Source organism: Saccopteryx leptura, chromosome 3 (genome assembly GCF_036850995.1).
Source record: "Saccopteryx leptura isolate mSacLep1 chromosome 3, mSacLep1_pri_phased_curated, whole genome shotgun sequence".
Taxonomy (NCBI): Eukaryota; Metazoa; Chordata; class Mammalia; order Chiroptera; family Emballonuridae; genus Saccopteryx; species Saccopteryx leptura.
The window spans coordinates 155,068,116-155,075,709 of record NC_089505.1 but is presented as its reverse complement, the minus strand read 5'-3'; the positions used below and the strand labels follow the sequence as shown (position 1 = coordinate 155,075,709).

The 7,594-nt window shown below is 41.1% G+C and overlaps 1 non-coding gene across 1 annotated transcript; it reads left to right on the top strand.

The window, feature by feature from the left end:
- The first annotated feature begins 610 nt into the window (after positions 1–610).
- On the top strand, positions 611–737 carry LOC136401574 (small nucleolar RNA SNORA25). The gene has a single exon (XR_010750599.1). It is a non-coding gene; the product is annotated as a small nucleolar RNA SNORA25 (small nucleolar RNA).
- Positions 738–7,594: the final 6,857 nt, after the last annotated feature.

Below are 7,594 nucleotides of genomic sequence, written 5' to 3'. Positions count from 1 at the left end.
AACTGGTGACCTCAGCGTTCCAGGTTGATGCTTTTACCCACTGCACCACCACAGGTCAAGCTATCTTAGGGAATTTTAAGTGCAATAAATTTAATTAAATGAAAGTTCCCTGCTTTACCAGCAAGAATTAAGTTTTCTTTATCTTCACCACATACTTTGTAGTGTTAATATTCTTTTCTTATGGCTACAAATAATCTTCAGAAAAACTTGATAAAATGTTACATCATAGTCAATCTAAAGCTGACACTTATGTAATCAAGTATGGCTATATGCCTCTTAATGATTCATTTTATGGGAAAATAATCATTCTCTGAAACTTCCTGAAGGAGAAAATACAAAATCTTTCCTGATGTACAAAGAGAGAAATCTATGAAATGCCCATCTTGTTAAAGGAGGGAAATAAAAGGGCCCTTGAAAATTTTCATCTCTGAAGATGTCTATTTACTATTTGACATTTTCTTGACAGTACATTGTTGAGATAAGATGTGAAAACTTGGCAAAAGATACATGGATTTATTTTTCTAAATTTTTTCTTTATTGAACTTCACACTGTGTCAAACAGTCAGAGGCAGGAAGAGGGATATGCAGCCTTAACAAAGACTGGTTCTATAGGTCATTTCAAAGAGAGTTTATGGGACCCAAACCAGGAGCTCTTAACGCTGTGACCTAAGAATGACATTCTCCATAGGATGTAATAGACACTCAGTAGTGTTATGTTTCCCTGAGGAGAATACATAAAAAAAAGCAAAATACAACAACAACAACAAAACAAAAGCAAACAAACAATAAGTCTGATTCTAATGTGACCTTGACTTTTAGGCTCTGTCAAATAGCAAAATAATAAATTATTATGGGCAATAGAGAAAAATAGTGGCTATTAACTGGAGGAAAATTCCTTTGATATCATCTACAAGAGCTTTAATTCTGAAAAATATTTTTCCATATACAGCAAGAAGTCTTATGTAGAATCAAATTACAGAACCTAGTTTTATTTGTTAAGATGTAGTCCTGAGAGATATGTCTGTAGGTCCAAGCATAAATGAAAATTCTAAATATTTATTTAAGAACCTTTCTCATCTTCCCAGAGTTACCTCTTGTTTGTAACATGCCTATGATGCCCTTAAATCTACCATTAGGAGCTATTAGCAATCAGCCACTGTGATCAGCTACAGCCCATCTGTGTTTATAACCTTAAACAGCAAGAAATAAAGAGCATTTGTTCTCACCTAAGTTCTCTTTGCAACTTTGCAATTAATTTAATTTTCCAACTTCATTTACTGTCATGACTGTAACCCAGTGCAATACTATTGTGCAGTTATCTTTTGAAAATAACATCTCTAAAACTTATGCAACTTACATTTTAACTTGTAGGTAAGAAAACTAAAGATGATATGTCATGTATTTAGATTATAAGTGATGCAGTAAGTGAGCACATGGTTTGAGGCAAAGCTTGTCTGATTTCAGAGCCAATGTTAACTCAGGACATGACTCACATGCCATTTTACTTTAGGAGAATTAACATAAACAAACAAATGAATAAATAAATAAATAATATCACTTACTGACTACTAATGCTACATATCAATTATGTTCCTTCTGTGACCAGTGACATGTAATCTGTGATATAATAATCTTAGTACCATCCAATTTAAGGAATGGGTTAAACTAAGTGCTTTTGGTGGACCTAAACTCATTATTCAGTTCATACATTAAAAATAAATAAATAGGCTGATCTTTAAAGACAGTGACTCAAGATAGCAACCACTATGGGCTTAAGAGTAAAATCTCTCATTTTGGAAGAATTTAAAGGAGGCAAAAAAAAAAAAAAAATTAGATGGCAGGGTTAGGTGTGGCCTAGAAGATGGTAGATATGACACAAGAAGTATAGGAATGCCAACTGGTCCTCCAAGAAAAATGTGTGAAAACTGAATACACAGCCTTACCACACAATGTGGACCTATCAATAAATACTCAGAAGCACCCCCCACTGTAAGATTTATAACAATAAGATTAGAATTAATAGTTTTAACTGAGTGGTGCAATGAAAAACCTTATTACTGCTAGCACAAAGCATCTAAGTTGACCTGTAAGATCTTCAGTACTTGTTAGTGTGGACAGAAATTATGAAATCCCTCAACCACCTAAAAGCCATGTTACGTCAGTTAATCAAAAAGAAAAAAAAAAAACAGGCCCTCTCCTCCCCCTCCATTTGATTTAACTTAGAATATTAAAACTTCTAAATGGATCTTATAGACCTTAAAGTACTAGAAAAGAATCTCCCATTTGAAGCACTTTAATCTTAAAATATTTGTACTATAAATGATACTAATGTTTTGAAGAGCCTTGTTTTGTCCATTTGAAATATATAAGTTGCACTATAACAACTCTGTCATGTATAATCACTGTCCACTTAGTTGAACTTCTAAGATTAAGAAATTATATTTAAATTGTTTTTTTAAATAATAACCAGTGAGGAATATCTAATTCATATGTGAAAAGACACATCACACAATCACCTTGCTGTTAATTATATGGCCTGGGGTCCCTGCGTTCTAGCATCTTCCCTTGACCCTCTCTTCCTTTGAAACAGCTCTACAGCTTGGGGTGGATTTTCTTTTTCTTTTTTTTAAATTAAGTGAGTGGCAGGGAGGCAGGCAGACAGACTCCCACATGCACCCCAAATGGGATCCACTCAGCAAGCCCCTTACTGGCTGATGCTCTGTCCACCTGGGGCCACTGCTCTGTTGTGCTGAGCTATTTCAGCACATGTGGCAAGGCCACAGAACCACCCTCAGTGCTCGGGGCCAACTTGCTTGAACCTTTCGAGCCATGACTGCAGGAGGGAAAGAGTGAGAGAGAAAGAGAGAGAGAGAGAGAGAGAGAGAGAGAGAGAGAAGGGGTCTTGAGAAGCACATGGTTGCTTCTCCTGCGTGCCCTGGCTGGGAATCAAACCTGGAACCTCCACATGCTGGGCCAAAGCTCTACTACTGAGTCAACCAACTATGGCATGGGGTGGATTTTCAATGTAAAGTTTTCAGGTCACAACCTGTGAGTCTACTGTTAGGCATATGGGTGCTTGTTTATTCCTAAGTCTTAACACTATAATCACCTTCCATGCTATTGCCCTTTGCCCACTCTCTTCAATAGCATCCTGGCCTGAAGCTTAAGTTGCAGACTCTATGCTTCCCTCTAAAACTGGCCTTTGGTGAGGAATTCAGGGTTTTTTCCATATCCTCTCTCCCAGCCCTCTATGGAGGATGGCAGCTTTTTCTTTCCTCCTCAAGTTCTTTTCTGCACTGTCACTACCCAACACATCTTGTGCTACTTCCTCACTTTAACCGGAAGCCATCAGATAAGGTTGGAAAGACTCCCTACTTCCCTCATTTAGTTTTGGAAGCACAGCTAATTATTCTTCATCATCCTGAAAAATAATATTAGGTCATTAGCCCTGCCATGTTCTGCTGTCATCACTAGCTGAGACTTTTTTTTTTCTTTATAGCTGAGGTTTTGATATGGTGAAAAGATTAGTCACCCGGGTTACTCAGATGTGCCAGCTCTCGAAGTCCTTTGTGGAAACACTTGGGGAGGGGCCACATGAACAAACTTATAAGCACAAACAATCCTTCTAAATGAATTCTCTTTTCTTGTAATTGCTTTCACTTTTAAAAATTGAAGAAATTTTAAAGTCTTCCTATGTTCAGAAGTTTTAAACAACAGGGCTCTCATTTAGTCATCCTTGAAATCCATTTGAGTCTAGTTTGGAACCTGACAACTGGAATAAAATGACCCTTAAATTCACTGTGTGCTACTGCTTTTCTAATTTTCAGTTGGGAATTAAGAATGAACTGTGTGCAGAGATGATCCCCCAAATTGGAAGACCTACCTTTCTTTCAAATTGTTACATTTTTCCACTTTTCTGAAAAGAACCACCAAATGCTAAAAATGTGGATGCATACTGAAATAAAAGCAACTCATTGTGTTCTAATATGTACACATGCGCACGTGCACACACACACTCACACACACACACTGTCCTCGGTTATTGGCACATAGCTCCTAAAACCCTTGTAATTTCCTGTGTTATAAAGAAGGTAACAGCCTGACCAGGTGGTGGCGCAGTGGATAGAGCATCGGGCTGGGATGCGGAGGACCCAGGTTCGAGACCCGACCCGGAGGTCGCCAGCTTGAGCGCGGGCTCATCTATTTTGAGCAAATCTCACCAGCTTGGACCCAAGGTCGCTGGCTCGAGCAAGGGGTTACTTGGTCTGCTGAAGGCCCGCGGTCAAGGCACATACGAGAAAGCAATCAATGAGAAACTAAGCTGTCCAATGAAAAACTGATGATTGATGCTTCTCATCTCTCTCCATTCCTGTCTGTCTGTCCCTATCTATCCTCTCTCTGACTCTCCCTGTCTCTGTAAAAAAATTTTTTTTTTTTTTTCCTGAAGCTGGAAACGGGGAGAGACAGTCAGACAGACTCCCGCATGCGCCCGACCGGGATCCACCCGGCACGCCCACCAGGGGCGACGCTCTGGCCATCAGGGGGCGATGCTCTGCCCCTCGGCGCGTCGCTCTGCTGCGACCAGAGCCACTCTAGCGCCTGGGGCAGAGGCCAAGGAGCCATCCCCAGCGCCCGGGCCATCTTTGCTCCAATGGAGCCTCGGCTGCGGGAGGGGAAGAGAGAGACAAAGAGGAAGGGGGGGGGGTGGAGAAGCAAATGGGCGCCTCTCCTATGTGCCCTGGCTGGGAATCGAACCCGGGTCCCCCGCATGCCAGGCCGACACTCTACCGCTGAGCCAACCAGCCAGGGCTCTGTAAAAAATTAAAAAAAAAAAAATAGAAAGGAAGATACAGCGTCTCTTATTCTAAGGTGGTGATTCCTGGATGGGAAATGGTTACCAGAAAAACCAAGCCTTAATCAGAAGCTTAGAAATTTCAGTCCCACCTATCAATCTCTTGGAAGTGAAGAGGAACTAGAGATTAGCCAATTAACAATGGCCAGTGATGTAAGCAATTACAACTATATAATGAAACTTCCATAAAATCCTTATATGATGGGGTTTGGAGAACTCCTAGATTGGTTAACACATCCATGTGCCAGGAAAATGGCTCTTCTGAACTCCACGGAAACAGAAGTTTTTTTGCTGGGGATCTTTCTTTGTCATATATAAACCTTCATTTGGCCTTATTTATTTATTTATTTATTTATTGTGTGTGTGTGTGTGTGTGTGTGTGTGTGTGTGTGTGTGTATTTTTCTGAAGCTGGAAACGGGGAGGCAGTCAGACAGACTCCCGCTTGCACCCGACCGGGATCCACCCGGCACGCTGACCAGGGGGCAATGATCTGCCCATCCGGGGCGTCTCTCTGTCGCGACCAGAGCCACTCTAGCGCCTGGGGCAGAGACCAAGGAGCCATCCCCAGTGCCCGGGCCATCTTTTGCTCCAATGGAGCCTCGGCTGTGGGAGGGGAAGAGAGAGACAGAGAGGAAGGAGAGGGGGAGGGGTGGAGAAGCAGATGGGTGCTTCTCCTATGTACCCTGGCCGGGAATCGAACCCAGGACTCCTGCATGCCAGGCTGATGCTCTACCACTGAGCCAACCAGCCTGGGCCCATTTGGCCATTTTTGGTAAACTTTATGATAACTTGGTCAACAAAAGTAAAGTGTTTTCCGAGTTCTGTTAACCATACAAATGAATTTTCAAAGGGAGTTGTGGGAACCTCAATTTATATTTATTCAGAAATACAGGTGACCAGAGACTTGCTATTGTCATCAGAATAGAGGCACTCTTGTGAGTGTCTGGTGGAACCATGCTAACTCTACGTAATTAGTGTTAAAACTGAATTTAATTGTAAGGTCCTTAGATTGTGTAAGAAAATTGGAGAGTTGGAGAGCTGTGTTTGGTATCATGAAGTAAAATAAAAAAACCCCCACAAATAAATGAATAAGTACATAAATAATCACTCCAAGCACATATTTATTCAAAATCTTAATCTCATTATATTTATTTAGTGAGTGACACTTTCCATCTTTAAGCCTTAATTTTTAATACATCATGCTAAGCCTAACATAACATTCAACATTTTACAGTGAATTCACTTAACAATGCAAGAATGCATTTATATTGTGTTATAACTACTAACAATTTCATGGGTTCTGATTACTTGCATGGGATTACAATAATCCATGATTTTGCCCTTGTCCTAATTAGTTTATTGGGCAGGTTAAATCCCATTAAACAATTATAATATACTGTAATGTTACTATAGCAAGGCATCTATATTTATAGTGAAATGGGAGCATGTGGTATAGGCAACTTACTCAATTCTAGTAAATGAGATAAGTATACAACCATAGAAAAAATAAATGAATAAAATTATATACAATATTAGAGGGTGATATATGCTTTAGAAGAGAAAGAAAATAAAAGTGTTGTATTTTTAAATATTTTGTTCATAAAGAAAATGTTATACAAGCAAAGACCTAAAAGAAGAACAAGATTATTTAAAAAATTATTTGGAGGCCCTGGCTGGCTGGTTGGCTCAGTGGTAGAGCATCGGCCTGGCGTGCAGGAGTCCCGGGTTTGATTCCCGGCCAGGACACACAGGAGAAGCGCCCATCTGCTTCTCCACCCCTTCGCTTCTCCTTCCTCTCTGTCTCTCTCTTCCCCTCCCGCAGCCAAGGCTCCATAGGAGCAAAGTTGGCCCGAGCGCTGAGGATGGCTCTGTGGCTTCTGCCTCAGGCGCTAGAATGGCTCTGGTAGCTACAGAGCAATGCCCCAGATGGGCAGAGCATCACCCCCTGGTGGGCGTGCCGGGTGGATCCCAGTCGGGCGCATGCGGGAGTCTGACTGACTGCTTCCCCATTTCCAGCTTCAGAAAAATACAAAAAAAAAAAAAAAAAAGAAAGAAATTATTTGGATAAAGAGGATTCTAGAAAGATGGAACAGCAATACAAATGCTATAGCAAGCAAGGGATTTTGGAGGAACTATGAGGAGACTGGTGCAACTGTGAGACAGCATGAGAATTTGGGTCTAAAAAGAGAAAATACCAGTGGCCAGGAAGCCAAGGTAAGACCAGGTGGTCAAAAGAAACTCAGGATAAGGTGACCCCAAATTGTCACCACTCCTCCATTCCCTACTCATACACCGCAGAGTGGGTAGTAGTCCAGTTGATCAAGGTTTGCTGCTATTCAACCTTCCTTAGGAAGGTGGTAATGAGCAATTTTGGACATCTTGCCCCGCAGCTCAGGCACCAGTGTAATTACCAGGCAACATAGCTGGGAAAAGAAGTCATCCGACCCTGAAATGGAAAAATATGCAAGCCTACATTTTTCACAAAGCCTGTTTTGTTTTTTTAAAGCCTGTCTTTTTTCCACAAGCCCACTTTGTATTCAGCTTATAAAAGCAGCCAAGCAGAGTCAGCCCCTGAGCCAGTTCAGAGGACTGTCCTTTCCTCTGTGCTGCCTCCTTGTGCTTGAGAATAAGCTAAATAAAATCTTCCTGGAATTTCTCTGGAGTTTTCTCTCAATTGATATCTTGGGGAACCCAAGCATCCCGATGTTGGTAACAGCTGAGACAGATGAGCAAGGATAAAC